The sequence below is a fragment of the Homarus americanus genome, unplaced genomic scaffold (genome assembly GCF_018991925.1).
Source record: "Homarus americanus isolate GMGI-L3 unplaced genomic scaffold, GMGI_Hamer_2.0 scaffold74, whole genome shotgun sequence".
Taxonomy (NCBI): domain Eukaryota; kingdom Metazoa; phylum Arthropoda; class Malacostraca; order Decapoda; family Nephropidae; genus Homarus; species Homarus americanus.
This window is the reverse complement of record NW_024716951.1, coordinates 6,004,312-6,020,308: the sequence shown is the minus strand read 5'-3', so window position 1 is coordinate 6,020,308 and position 15,997 is coordinate 6,004,312. Positions and strand designations below refer to the sequence as shown.

At 44.7% G+C, this 15,997-nt stretch overlaps 1 protein-coding gene across 7 annotated transcripts in view; it reads right to left on the bottom strand.

The window, feature by feature from the left end:
• Nucleotides 1-15,997, bottom strand: part of LOC121858726 (mucin-17-like) — a 65,820-nt gene that overhangs the window by 35,187 nt on the left and 14,636 nt on the right. The window contains exon 1 of one of the 7 annotated variants that reach the window (XM_042355346.1): nt 6,855-6,920. The exons of 4 other annotated variants lie outside the window; for them this stretch is intronic. The gene's annotated coding sequence lies outside the window, so the exon portion shown is untranslated. Of the gene's footprint in view, nt 1-6,854; nt 6,921-15,997 lie in introns of those variants that run through there. 2 more of the 7 variants (XM_042355350.1, XM_042355347.1) reach the window with 2 other exon arrangements.

The window sequence follows — 15,997 nt, the reverse complement described above, 5'->3', positions numbered from 1 at the left end:
TATATACAACCTAAAAAAAAACCCACAACAACAACCATATCAACAGCCATAACCCGGCTATAGTGACCACCATCAGCATCTACAGGTGTGGTCTGAGGTGTTGGGCTTCTCTCATTACCTGTGTTGTTGTATTGAACAGGTAATATACGTACATGTCTAGAGAACACACACACACACACACACACACACACACACACACACACACACTAGACCCAGCCAATAACACTGATGATCTCTTGACCACTACTACTACTACTACTACTACTACCACCACCACTACTACCACCATTACCACCACCACCGAAACAGCAAGAATTACGACCCATTACATTAAATGTTCAATTTTGGGCCAAGGATCACTGCGGTTATCTCAGTTGGCGACCGAAGTGGGGTGAGAGGGAGGGTGAGTGTGCGAGAGAGTTGGCGAGTGAGTGAGAGGGGGGGTTAGTGGATGAAATGAAAGGTGGTTGGGTGGATGAGAGGGTGAGTGTGTGAGAGGGAAGAATGGATGAGTGGGTGGGTAAAATCACTTACCTATACGCACATGCAAGTACACACACACGTACACACACACACACACACACGACCCCAGCCATACATTTCCCTTCACTAAAGACCAAGATGGCGGTAATTGTTAGTTTAGCCTTGACACACGCGGAAGACACCTTACTCCCCAGAGAGAGAGAGAGAGAGAGAGATTATGTGTACTTTTGTGTAACTGTGTATGTTTGCGTACGTGCATGTGTATGTGTACATGTATGATGTGTGTATGTATATGTGAGGGGGAGGGGGGGCTAACGGTGTCTTGGCCACAGCTCGAGTGTGTGTGTGTGAGGGTCCGCCTCTCTCTCTCTCTCTCTCTCTCTCTCTCTCTCTCTCTCTCTCTCTCTCTAACCTCACCGCCCGTTTTATTTCCTCCCTGTCTCTCAAAATATCTCAAATGTCTCTAACCTTCTCTCTTTCTCTCTCAAAAAAATCTCCCCTATACGTTTCAGTCTCCAAATTATCTCCAAGTCTCCCGCCATCTCCAAAAAGTCTCCACAGTAACTTCAAAGTCATCACCCACCTTCTCTTTCTCTCTCATCTATCTCAAAAATTATCCTCCCATTATCTCCCTCCCTCTAAACTATCTCTGTCTCTCCTTCGTTCTCTCTCACAATTACACACGAACGACGACCCCCATTACATACGGACTGCTACCTAAGCTACGGTCCTTACTTCCGGGGGAGGGAGGGAGGGGGGGACCAGGTAACGTCAGGTATTAATTAACATGTACAGGTATATATGGCCTCCCTCCTCCCCCTCTAATTTACCTCAAATTCTCACTCACCCTCACTCATGTACTCAAATTCACGTACTTACACTCATGTACTCATTCTCATGTACTCAGACACACCCTTACACTAACCACTTAAATAGATTGACTTGGGGAGGATGGTGAGACCCGAGTTTGTTTAGAAGTAAGTTTTAATGCTTATAAATTGACTAATAATCAACTTTGTGTGGTGAAAATGAGACACCCAACAGCATTATATATTGTTTATAAATACGCCATGGCTCACTATTTATAAATACGCCGTGCCTCACTGTTTACAAATACGCCGTACCTCACTGTTTACATATACGCCGTGCCTCACTGTTTACATGTACGCCGTGCCTCACTGTTTACATGTACGCTGTGCCTCACTGTTTACATATACGCCGTGCCTCACTGTTTACATATACGCCGTGCCTCACTGTTTACATATACGCCGTGCCTCACTGTTTACATATACGCTGTGCCTCACTGTTTACATATACGCTGTGCCTCACTGTTTACATATACGCCGTGCCTCACTGTTTACATATACGCTGTGCCTCACTGTTTACATATACGCTTTGTGCCTCACTGTTTTATATACGCCGTGCCTCACTGTTTACATATACGCTGTGCCTCACTGTTTTACATATACACGCTGTGCCTCACTGTTTACATATACGCTGTGCCTCACTGTTTACATATACCTCACTGTTTACTGTACGCTGTGCCTCACTGTTTACCTACGCCGTGCCTCACTGTTTACATATACGCTGTGCCTCACTGTTTACATATACGCCGTGGCACTGTTTACATATACGCTGTGCCTCACTGTTTACATGGCTCACTGTTTATACGCTGTGCCTCACTGTTTACGCCGTATCACTGTTTACTGTGCCTCTCACTGTGTGCCTCACTGTTTACTGTTTATACGCCGTGCCTCTGTTTACATATACGCTGTGCCTCACTGTTTACATATACGCCGTGCCTCCTGTTTACATATACGCCGTGCCTCACTGTTTACATGCCGTGCCGTGCCTCACTGTTTACATATACGCCATTGCCTCACCATTTTACACATATACACGCCGTGCCTCACTGTTTACAAATACGCCGTGCCTGCCTCTGTTTACAAATACGCCGTGCCTCAGTTTACAAATACGCCATGCCTCACTGTTTACATATACACGCCGTGCCTCACTGTTTACAAATACGCCGTGCCTCACTGTTTTACAAATACGCCGTGCCTCACTGTTTACATATACGCCGTACCTCACTGTTTACATATACGCCGTGCCTCACTGTTTACATACACTGTGCCTCACACTTTACATATACTGTTTACATATACGCTGTGCCTCTGTTTACGCTGTGCCTCACTGTTTTACCGCCGTGCCTCACTGTTTACATCACTACGCTGCCTCCTGTTTACATATACTCACATGTACGCCGTGCCTCACTGTTTACATATACGCCGTGCCTCACTGTTTACATATACGCCATGCCGTGCCTCACTGTTTACATACACTGTTTACGCCGTGCTCTCCACTGTTTACATATACCGCCTTGCCTCACTGTTTTTTACATATACCGCCGTGCCTCACTGTTTACATGTACGCCGTGCCTCACTGTTTACATATACGCCGTGCCTCCTGTTTATATACGCCGTGCCTCACTGTTTATATACGCCGTGCCTCCTGTTTACAAATACTGCCGTGCCTCACTACACGCCGTGCCTCACCTGTTTACAAATACGCCGTGCCTCGGCAGTTTAAATACGCCGTGCCTCACTGTTTACATATAATACTCTGCTAAATACACACACACACCTTTAAATTTTACCTCACTGTGCCTCACTGTTTTACAAATACGCCGTGCCTCACTGTTTTACGCCGTGCCTCACTGTTTACATGTACGCCGTGCCTCACTGTTTACAAATACGCCGTGCCTCACTGTTTACAAATACGCTGTGCCTCACTGTTTACATATACGCCGTGCATTTTCCTCACCATTGTAGAGAAAAGGATCACATGAAGATTAAACACCCCAGATTATGTCACCTGCCGCTTATTTCACCTGATGTATTAAAACACTACCACTACCTGGGATGGGGTTAGGTTAGATTAGGTTAGGTTCAGGTGACATAAACTGGGGTGTCTAATCTTCATGTGATCATCCTTATAAAAATACAATTGGACAAAACAATAAACCGCAACACCTAAATTTTTATGACCACAACACAACACAAAGTTCACCACAGGGGCCTGCAGGATCTCCCGTCACCATGGAGACTAAGGAGGGACTGAAACCCCCAAAAAATTAATAATAATAATAATAATAATAAAATAAATAATAAAAAAATAAAAAATAAATAAAAAAACACAAATACAAAAATACAATTAAATAAATAAATAAGGAAATGGAACAAGTATTATCCAACTCGCCTCAGATCTCGTTAAAGTTTCGCCCACATCAAATTTTACCTAAATTTATCACTATTGGTTTAAGTTATCGTGTTTATATGATGTCTCTGGATCGGCGGTGAGACAGATAGATAGACAGACGGACAGGCAGGCAGATGGTTGGATGGAAGGAAGGATAGACAGATGGGAACAGGCAGGTGGATGGAAAGACAGAGAGACAGGTGGACGGACAGAGATGGACGGACAGACGGACGGACGGACAGGCAGGTGGATGGATAAACAGATGGAAAGACAGGTGGACGGACAGAGAGAAAGGTGGACGGACAGGCAGGTGGACGGACAAACAGATGGACGGACAGACAGGTGGACGGGCAGGCAGGTGGACGGACAGGCAGGTGGACGGACAAACAGATGGACGGACAGACAGGTGGACGGGCAGGCAGGTGGACGGACAGGCAGGTGGACGGACAAACAGATGGACGGACAGACAGGTGGACGGGCAGGCAGGTGGACGGACAGGCAGGTGGACGGACAAACAGATGGACGGACAGACGGGTGGACGGGCAGGCAGGTGGACGGACGGGCGGGTGGACGGACAAACAGATGGACGGACAGACGGGTGGACGGGCAGGCAGGTGGACGGACAGGCAGGTGGACGGACAAACAGATGGACGGACAGACAGGTGGACGGCGGGCAGGTGGACGGACAGGCGGGTGGACGGACAGAACAGATGGACAGACAGACAGACAGGTGAACAGACAGGCAGATGGACGGACAGAGACACAGAAGGACAGGAAGACAGACAAAGAGAAGGATGAATAACATTCCATTTGTCCTGCCAACGCTCACCTCCGGCACTACGAGGGGGAACCATTTAACGTTTATAATTATCCTTTTACACTCCACCTGTAATTACCAGGGGGGAGGGAAGTGGGGGAAGGAAGGAGGTAGGGAGTAAAAGGGGAAAGGGGGCGGCGGGGGGGCAGGAGTCATAAGCCATGAACGAAAGAAGAAAAAAAAATACCTTTATGGTCGTTACAGTAATTGTTTTTTATTACGGTGACAGTGAACATGTTGTCAAGACCCGTCATAGTGGTGCTAAGTGTGGATCAGGTGCTCGACGAATGGAGTTTTATGTTAACAAGGTCTTATTTCTCTCTCTTCATCTCACCTTGAGCGACTGAGCGTGAAATAAGGCGAGTAATGAACCGTCCTAAGGCAGGTACAGTACACACGGTCACCATTCACGTGTGGGGATAATGTTACAGTGTAGCTTTGTATCGATATAGTATTCGAAGTTTACACTATAATGGTGATAGTGTAGTGTTTTACAGTGGTGCTCTGGGGGTATAGAGAGCTGTTACAATGGGAGACTGGAATAATGGGGGGGGGGATGCTACAATGGTGTACTTTATAGGGTGCCACTACAATGGTAAAGTCATCACCATCACACAAAGATCCACATGGCCATCCACACGTCATCAGCATATCCACACAACCTCCACAAATATTATATACATTACCAGTCACATATAACACACACACACACTCAAGCGTTGAACCACAAGCTCAATAACCAACCATTCTGCCACTTGGTCATTTTCACCACAACCACCAGCCACTACCACCACCAGCCTCACCCAGACTGCAGCAGCTGTACCTCCCGCTGTACCACTTAATTACAGCAAACAACCACAGGATGAGAACCACAATCATAAAAAAAAGCTTTAAAAACCCAAGCGTAGCAAGCGGCCGTCCACACCCTCGCAACTACCACCATTACCACTACTACTACCACCCTCACCACCACCACAACGACCTATAACATCACCAGCACCACACTAAACACACCTACCACAATCAAAACCAGCACTACCACTACACCTACCAGCATAACCACCGCTACCACACCCTCAGATCACCATCCCGAGCTCGTTGAAGTCCCCACCTGAAGTAGTCAACAAACTTGGACCTTTCTGCCTTTGTGTGTGTGTGTGTGTGTATGTGTGTGTGTGTGTGTGTGTTATTACCCACAGACACACAGTAAAACAATAATTTAACAGTTCATTACATATTGCCACGTGTCCAGTGCCTTCACCCGTACTTGTTTGCATTGTTTGCTATGTATTGTTTAGTATTGAACTGTATTGTTTGTTATATATTGTCAGCATTGTATTGTTTGGTTTTTGCTATGAGGTGTGTGGTCGTGTTATTTTTGTATTTGATGTGTACTAATCCTTCAACTTCACACACACACACACACACACGAACACCCCCCCCCCTCCACTTGTATTTTACGACAAAGACTAGGTGGGGGGGGGGGCTGACCCTCTCACAGTGGAGTGTCGCAAAGCTCCAACACAACCACTAATTTCACGGTGAATTGGCAACCCTGCTTCTGTTCAAAGTGTCCAGTATTGTCGCTGTACATACACACACACACACACACACATTGTCCAAGCTCAACACAAAAGCAGATTAAAACAAACACAGCTGTAATGTCAAGCTTCAACAATAGAGAAATATGCTCACTCAGATCACTCAAAAACAAACTAGTGCCGTGATTGACGTGATTGTCTGATTTTAATAATAATAGATCAGTAATAGTAGTAGTAGAAGTAGTAGTAGAAGTAGTAGTAGAAGTAGTAGTAGAAGTAGTAGTAGAAGTAGTAGTAGCAGCAGTAGTAGTAGTCGTAATTGTTGCAGTACCATTTTTTTCATCAATTCCTGCTTACCACATCCTTCCGTCCGTCTCACGTCACATCTCATAGCCTGAGTCACTGAGACACACAGATGACCGCACGTCAAACTACAAATACTAATTTACAATAATTTTCCCTTGGAACCGTTGGGATGACCTCACGTCAGTAACACGCAGCCTCCTCACCAACACTCCCCTCCTCCCCTACCTGGTGCTATACTGATCCGTCTTTCACTTCACAAAACACATATTTCAGGGTTTTTTAATGTTACACTGTAGTTCATTGACAAGTAAGGAGGGAAGATTCAGTCTTGTTTTTCCTCGGCCACAGATGCTCGACATATACAAATCAGTTTCAATTTAAGATATTAATTACAATATCACACTTTACACATATAACCCATCAACCATATAGATTTAATATAATTTTACAGTTAATGAAGTCGGTTTTAAGACCCACGAGCACAATCTCCCACACACACAGTTTCTCAACACCAACTAAACAACTGCCGTGAGTTTAGGGTCAGCCAAATGGCACTAGCTGGCAACCCACCTCCGCCTCAGTTGCCAGAGAACCCGACGTCATCTGTGTAAACATGGGCGCCGCCGCTACAAGGAACGGGACTGACGAAATTTAAATCCAACACCTGTTCCTTTAACCATACATGGACGGGGACTCGATCAATGTTTAAAATAAAATAATAAAAACTTGTGGTATTTTGTGATATATTATGAACACTTTCGCTCGCAGGGTTTGACAGGACAATAGTGTTTCATTGGGAGATCTTTGAAGTTAACTTTCCCGTAGCGGTTCAGTCATTACTCAGTTTCCCCAGCCAGTCATCATCACTTCTCTCACTGTTACCACCAACACCACACACACTCTACCCCCAGGCCACCTCATACACTACATCTAGGATGCCACAAACACACACACACACACACTACCTCCAGGCTACCTCACCCCACCACACCTCCAGGCTACCTCACCCCACCACACCACCTCCAGGCCTCACGTCTCAACACAACAACCTAAATTCCTCTTCCAACAACTCATCAAACATCAAGGCGCCAAGATAACAGTTTCCTCACCAGCAACACGACCGTGTTACTCCAGAATTTAAGAATAAAATAATTGACTCCCGAATCTATGCCTTTCCTAACCTAACCTAACCTAACCTAACACTAGCGTAGCCTAATCTAAAGTTACCCTAAACTGACTTAACCTAATCGCCCATATCTCTTAATGTTAGTGGCTGGTTAAACTCAAACAGCCGCTGGCATACTGAGGTGTACGTACACACACCTACACACACACACTAATACCAGCTAAACACGACCCACATAATAATAAGACAACAATTCCCTTATTTTCACCATTATTTACGAGTCTTAAATTAAATCACAGTGTTACCAAGTACAGCTCATCACCAAGACGAGAGGTATTTTCCCCGTCACCACTTGTCCTACATATGTCAACAAGGCTCAGGCCACGGTCTAGATTCTCAGTGGATCGTAAGATGAATTTTAAGCGTAAGTGAAGATGTAAAAATGCACTTAAGTGGCTAATTCATGGTAAAACCTAAAGGAATGTCTATAGAGTGAAAATAACACTTAAACTGGTTAATTACTGCTAAAACCTAAAAGGAATGTCTCAAAAATACCCCTAAAACTTAAAGTAATGTCTAAAACAGCATCAATAATATACTAAAACCTGTTAATTTATGCTAGAACCAAAAGGAATGTCCCCCCAAAAAATACTAGCACTATTACTCAAGGAAAATCACCTCAACTAGCTACGTTTAGTTAACATATGCTAGCACACAAAACTGAAGCAAAGAATGAGGTTAATTTTGTCTACTAACCTCATGTGTTGTGTTAACTTATCAAATTAATGTCTCAGTGTAATTTGGATGTCATTTTTGGAGTGTTTTATGTTCTCGTTTTATAGCTCAAGCGAACCTTCTGAGTGTGTTTTATAGCTCAAGTGAACATAGGTGTGTTTTAGAGCTTAAGGGAACCTTCTGAGTGTGTTTTATAGCTCAAGCGAACCTTCTGAGCGTGTTTTATAGCTCAAGTGAACCTTCAGAGTGTGTTTTATAGCTCAAGCGAACCTTCTGAGTGTGTTTTATAGCTCAAGTGAACCTTCAGTGTGTTTTATAGCTCAAGCGAACCTTCTGAGTGTGTTTTATAGCTCAAGTGAACCTTCAGAGTGTGTTTTATAGCCCAAGTGAACCTTCAGAGTGTGTTTTATAGCTCAAGCGAACCTTCTGAGTGTGTTTTATAGCTCAAGTGAACCTTCAGAGTGTGTTTTATAGCTCAAGCGAACCTTCTGAGTGTGTTTTATAGCTCAAGTGAACCTTCTGAGTGTGTTTTATAGCTCAAGCGAACCTTCTGAGCGTGTTTTATAGCTCAAGTGAACATTCTAGGTGTGTTTTATAGCTCAAGTGAACATTCTAGGTGTGTTTTATAGCTCAAGTGAACCTTCAGAGTGTGTTTTAGAGCTTAAGGGAACCTTCTGAGTGTGTTTTAGAGCTTAAGGGAACCTTCTGAGTGTGTTTTATAGCTCAAGTGAACATTCTAGGTGTGTTTTATAGCTCAAGTGAACATTCTAGGTGTGTTTTATAGCTCAAGTGAACCTTCAGAGTGTGTTTTATAGCTCAAGTGAACCTTCTGCGTGTGTTTTATAGCTTAAGCGAACCTTCTGAGTGTGTTTTATAGCTCAAGTGAACCTTCTGAGTGTGTTTTATAGCTTAAGGGAACATTCTGAGTGCGTTTTATTGTTGTGTTAAGGTGAAATAAGCACTTTACGACGTATTTTCACCCTGCAACTCTTTCCGAAGTTGTAGAGGGGAACAACAACAACAATAACAGCACCATCAACCTCAATAATAACAAGAAAAACAATAACAATATCAACCAACAGCAGCAATAATAAAAATATCACCATCATCATCAACAACATAAACAATAACAACAATAACATTAATAACAACAACATAAACAATAACAACATTAATAACAACAACAAAAACAATAACAACAATAACAACATTAATAACAATAACATAAACAACAACAACACGCCTCTCCTCACCATCTGCTCGTGACCATCTACCATATTTGCATGTTCAGATGGCTACACCTCAACAGCTGGCCTTCACCACCACCTGCCGCTCGTCAACACCAGTCTTAAATAATCCATTCTTTATTTCCAGGTTCCACAGTCAGGAGCATTGTGTAGTCTTGTAGCTTATATACGGGTCACAGTATGTTTGTGTTGGGAGGTTGGTTAGGTTAGGTTAGGTTAGGTTAGGTTAGGTTAGGTTAGGTTAGGTTAGGTTAGGTTAGGTTAGGTTAGGTTTGGTAATTTAGGTTAGTGTTAGGTTAGTGTTAGGTTAGGTTAAGTTAGATTATGTTAGATTAGCGTTAAGGTGGTTAATCATTACACCCTCCCTTCCACCCACCCACCCACCCACCCACCCACCCGGAAGTAGCCAGTAACACACAAGATCACAGTAAAATACTTGAGAGGTGGGAGTATGAGGGAGGAGTGAGAGTGAGGAGGAGGGAAGGGGGAAGTGAGGAGAGAGGGAAGTGGAGGGAATGAGGAGGGAGAGTGAGGGAGAGGGAGGGAGAATGCGATGGAGTGAGGGAGAGAGTGAGGAAGGGAGGAAGAGAGGGAGAGAGGGAGGGAGGGAGGGAGGGAGGGAGGGATGGACACACCGTTATACCTGCCATAATAAGACCCTGAAATAATGTGGTCTGTGTCACCTTCTCACGGGTCGCCCTTATGACTATTACTTCCCGTTTACATTCCCGAGTTGGTGGAACATTATGTAAATTTCACAGCTGTTATGTTGAAGCCGCAGGTTGATTATTATTATTACTTCTACTACTATTAATCTACTACTATTACTACTTTTATTACTTCTACGACTACTCCTTCTACTACTATTCTACAATTACTACTACTACTACGTTTACTACTACTGATACTACTACTACCACTACTACCAGGGGGGAGGTGGAATAGGAAGGAAAAGGGACGGAAGGTGGAGATGGAACAGAATGGAAGAGGGAGGGAAGAATGAAGGAAGGTGTAGGAGGAGAAGCAAAGATAAGAAGAGAGAGAGAAGGAAGGAAGAAAGGGGTGGGAGTGGAGAGGAGGGAGTGAAGAGGGCCAGTGACAGGGTCCTCTTAGCACTCAGGGACGGAGAAAGGGGGGGGTGGGGCAGTGTTGGTGAGTGTTGGTGGTGGTGAATGGGAGATGGTGGTGGTAGTGGTGGCGAAGGGTACAAGGTGGGAGGTAGTGTTGGTGACTAGTGAGGGAGGTTGCCTCAGGATCACCAACAGAAGGAAATACCTGTCCCTCTCACCTCACAACACCTGTACCTCTTACCTCTCACACCTGTACAACTCACCTCTCACATCTGTACAACTCACCTCTCACATCTGTACCTCTCACCTCTCAACACCTGTACCACTCACTCTCACCTCTCACACCCGCACCTTTCAAAGAGTTCACGCTAAAACACCCACTCAGATAAGTTCACTAGGCGGCACAAGATTTAATGAACAAGAACATTTACATTACGTCTGAACAAAATGTCATGCGTTGTCCGGCACGAGTTCTGCCTGCTACACCTGACGAGACACGCGGCCATTGTTTCCACCCTCAGGTAGTGCTGTTTTTTTCCCACGCCCAGGTAGACACAGTACCTGGAGGTGGTAGGTGGAAGTCCTCTCAGGCAGACACCGAGAGCGGGAAGGATATGAGAGAGAGAGAGAAACGAGTGCCTGGCAGTAAAGGTAGAGAGGGGGGAGGAGGGGGGGAGAGGTGAGGGGGAAGGCTGGAGGGTACTATAAGCCAACAGTGTCACCACAAACACACATGTATAACCATTTAGCTGAAGTTGACCTCATTGTCACCAAGATATTCCATCACCAGTGACAGGCACCACACACACACACACACACACACACACACACACACACACACACACACACACACACACACACACACACCCAACTCGCGCATTCCGCCACTACAACAAAATTCAGCCCATAAGAGCCCGCACCGATAGATATAAGAACAGCACCATCCCATCTATTGTTAAAATAATAAACAACTCCTGATTTATGTACTGTACAGCAGCCCTGTAAATGTATTCAATGCATATTATATCATTATGTCATCAAATGTAAGTCTGTATATTTTCAGCCACCGGCTACGCTCAATTAATAAACCGTTTATTATTATTATTATTATTTACACACACACACGGAAAAAGACAGTAATGAGAAAGAAAGAGAGTCGTTTTATGCTTTAGAAATCCCAGGGGCGACTAACTTTGCTTCCAGGAGCACTGTGTGTGTGGTATTGTGTGTATTCAATATGTGTTTGTTTATGTTTGTATGCCCTGCCGCGTATTTGGGCGATCCTACTACTACCATCACCACAACTGGCACACACACACACACACACACACACACACACACACGGTAATGCCATATGGAGGAGAAACACTAAATAATCTACTCCCCCATCTTGTATATTATCAGAGCTTCTGGGTTACGACACCCACTATCTGTAAGGCGGAGTCAAGGGGGAGGGAGGAAGAGGGAGGGAGGAGGGGTAGAAGGGAGGAGGGAAAAGGAGGGGGTGAGATAGTGATTAAAATTTCTGCTTACATACCTTGATAGGGTTGATAAGTACTACTACTACTACTACTACTTTTTTTTTTTTTAAACGTGGCCTCCAGCCTCCCCAATAGCCACACCTTCGCCGCCATTTATTTACTTAATATTAAATATCCTAATACATAAGAAGCTATCCTATCTGTGTTAAATTAGTTGAGCCGCAGATCTATGCGGCATTCAGTGACTGTAGCCTCATAGTCAATATCTACTACTACTACTACTACTACTACTTTTTTTTTTTAAAACGTGGCCTCCAGCCTCCCCCAATAGCCACACCTTCGCCACCATTTAATTACCTTAATATTAAATATCCTAATACATAAGAAGCTATCCTATCTGTGTTAAATTAGTTGAGCCGTAGACCTATGCGGCATTCAGTGACTGTAGCCTCATAGTTAATATCTGCAGCAGTTGTCGGAGTTGGGGCAGAAGCTCTCGTTCCCCTGAGGCAGAGCAAAGCCGACCGAAGGAGAGAGAAGGACAGTCGACATCTCACCCAGGCTGTAACATAACTTCTGGGCTGCTGCTTCTGTTCGGATAGCACCTCCGCGAGTCTGGCGTAGAAGCATCTTGCACTTGGTCCCATCCCACCAGAGGTTGTGAACACTAGAGGAGTGAAGCTGCCTTGATCAACGTTTTGAATTCTCTACCCATATGCCCTTCTCTTGTCGTTCTCGTTCCTCCTATGTGCAGCATCGAGAGCTAAGTTACGGTGACATGCGGCCATGGGATCAAAAATCCTGATGTCGAAGAGAGCTCGCTGTCCCGGCGTCCAGAATCCTCGAGCACTGACGTCCACACGGGCTTCGTTAGATGTGTTTGAAGTCCTGTGTTGGAAGATCTCGCCATCCAATGGAAGGAGGGTCGGTTCTACCCAGACGCCCCGGCAGATTTCCTTCAACATATTTGCTGTGAGATCCCTTACCTCGTCATGCCTCATGCATATGAAGCCCCCCTTCTTGCACACCATGGCGTGATCGCCATCATAGGAAGAGCCACACACGCATTGGGAGGGCAAACCTTCTACTGGCCGACCGTACCTTACTACTACTACAACCCCCCCGTTACACGATAAATACCAAAATAAACAAGTGGTTGATGCCTCACAACCTAACAACCATTACCATAGCTAAGCACCTTAACCACCTAACGACTCCCGTAACTACCATTAACCATCGAACCAACAGCTAACACCACGAAGACTTTTACTACCAAATTACCTCTACCATAATTAGCTAAACCACCACAACGCTAATCTACTTGACTACCACAACAACACCCACTATTACCATTACAATTACCACAAACTACCACAACTACCAACACTACTACTACCACCACCACAACTACCACTACTACTACTACTACTACCACAACTACTACTACCACCACAACTACAACCACAACTATTACCTACTACCACCACCACCACAACTATCAAAACTACAACTACTACCATAACTACCACAACTACTACTACCACCACACAGTCTCACCAGCCAACAGCACCATTAAACAAGTCACCAGCGTGGAGTATAGGCAACGCTTTCCGCCCTCCCCTGACTTTCCACCTCTCACATATAATGAAATACTTGTTACTTGTAATATTCTAAAACCACAAACTTTCACACTCTTTACAAGTCTATGACCTAACCTAACCTAACCTAACCTAACCTAATCTAAACAGCAAGTTAATTCTTCTACCTCTTCATACAGTCGAGTCTCAATCCAATTTCAACGCCATTTGAGCACCAAAATTAGTCATTATTGTGTAGCGGAAACTAACACCACACCAATAGGGGGAAGAGGTGGGGTAGGAGGAGGAGGAGGGGTAGGAGGGAAGGGGGAGAGTGAGAGGAGGAGGAGAGAGGGGGTGGAGGAGGAAGAGGAGGGAAGGGGAGAGGAGAGAGGAGGAGAGAGGGGAGGAGGAGGAAGACTGAGGGAAGGGGGAGAGTGAGAGGAGGAGGAGGAGGAAGTAAGATGGCCGCCAGCGTTTTGTTTACATCATATCAGCTGACCGCAACACGTCTCGACAGGTTTACGCAACAACTGATGATCCCCTGCACTGTGTACTTTCATCTTGTGGTTAAAATGAACAACAAATTACTTTTACCTGTATATAACATCGACTCACCTGAAGATTACACCCCCAAGCTTATTTCACCTGATGATTAACCTGCCTAAAACTAACCTAATCACCTCCACCTACCCCTCTCCATCACCTGCCCTCCCCCCTCCATCACTATCACCTACCCCCCCCCTCCCCCCGTGATGGTGTAGGCCATACTGTGTTAAGAGAGTATAATGGTGGTGATAAGTGTTATCTGAGGGGTGGCGTTGGAGAGCTTAGGGGGTGACAGGTCAAGAGGGGAAGGTTATGTGATCTCTCTCTCTCTCTCTCTCTCTCTCTCTCATCCCCTTACGTCACCCAACAGACAGCATATGGCGGGGCTGTTACCTTCACTGTCCTGCTGTTATTATCAAGCTGCTGTGGTTCCTGTCAACACCTTCAGTATGTGGTACAGCTTAACAGCGTGTGGGGGCGTGGCTGTGATTTCAGTACAGTGTAAGCTGAAAGTGACATTACTGAAGTGCGTGTGCGTGCGTGTTTTGTATGTATGTATGTATGTATGTATGTATGTATGTATGTATGTATGTGTACGTAAATGTATGTGTACGTGTATGTATGAATGTGTGCGTGTGTGTGTGTGTGTGCATGCGGGCGTTCGGGTTGAAAAGTGAAAACTGTCATATGTGGATAAAGCCAGCTGTTGTGGTGGTGGTGAACGGGTCGACAGATGGTTGATGGAGATGGTAGGGTCAGTGTCTGTCTGTCTGTGCTCTGGCTTCGTTTATCCCCATCTCTATCACGGCTTTTTCTCTCTATGCATTCAATCTCTCTCTGTTTCTGTTTCTGTCTGTCTGTCAGTTCACACCGTAAATCCATCAACTCTCAAGATCAATTTTCTACCTCCTGGACGCTCTGGCCACGTCAACTCCACAAGCAACTCCCCCCCACCACCACAAGTGATTGGTTTGACGACACAGTTGAAAGCAAGAACACACACACACACACACACACACACACACACACACACTATCATTCTATCCTATAACATGTAATACTATTCAAAGTTTCAGTGTTTTCGAAAAAAAACATCAATGACGTCACAGGAGTCCGACAGGGCAGCTATCCTCGCAATTATTTCCATTCAATATTTTTTTTTTTTTTTATTAGATATTTTCCTTCCTCATTACTATCACACTCATTTAATCATATCTTCCTCATCCGCACCATCCAACACTCACACTTTCAGTATATATACGAGATGAAAATATAATAACAAAAACAGTAACAACCACAACAACAACAACAAATTACATAGAAAAAACATTATCAGTCACACCTTCAACAACTCCCCCGCCTTACCCGCCCACCCACCCACCCCCTCTTCAAGCTGTTTATACCCTAGGGCGTGACATTCCCCCTATACCTGACGAAGGAATCGAGTTTTATCTTGTGTGTGTGTGTGTGTGTGTGACGGTTATTTACACAATTTCACAACTTTCACCATCTCACTGTTAGGTTCCAGGTTGTGTAAATATCTTCATTATATCTGGGTTATTCATCATTATAGTGTCTGCTTGTTGACTAACTGATGAGTCTCCCCTTCTTCCCGTTTTCTGTGTATGTTAAGCCCCCTTCTTCCCGTTTTCTTTGCATGTCGAATACCTCTTCCCATTTTCATTGTTCCAAATCACTTTTTTGTTGACATTTACTTATATTCACCATTTTGCTTCCAGTGTCAATCGTGTGGATGACCTCTCACTCTACCTCTCTCTCCCTCCAATACATACCTCTCACCTCTCTC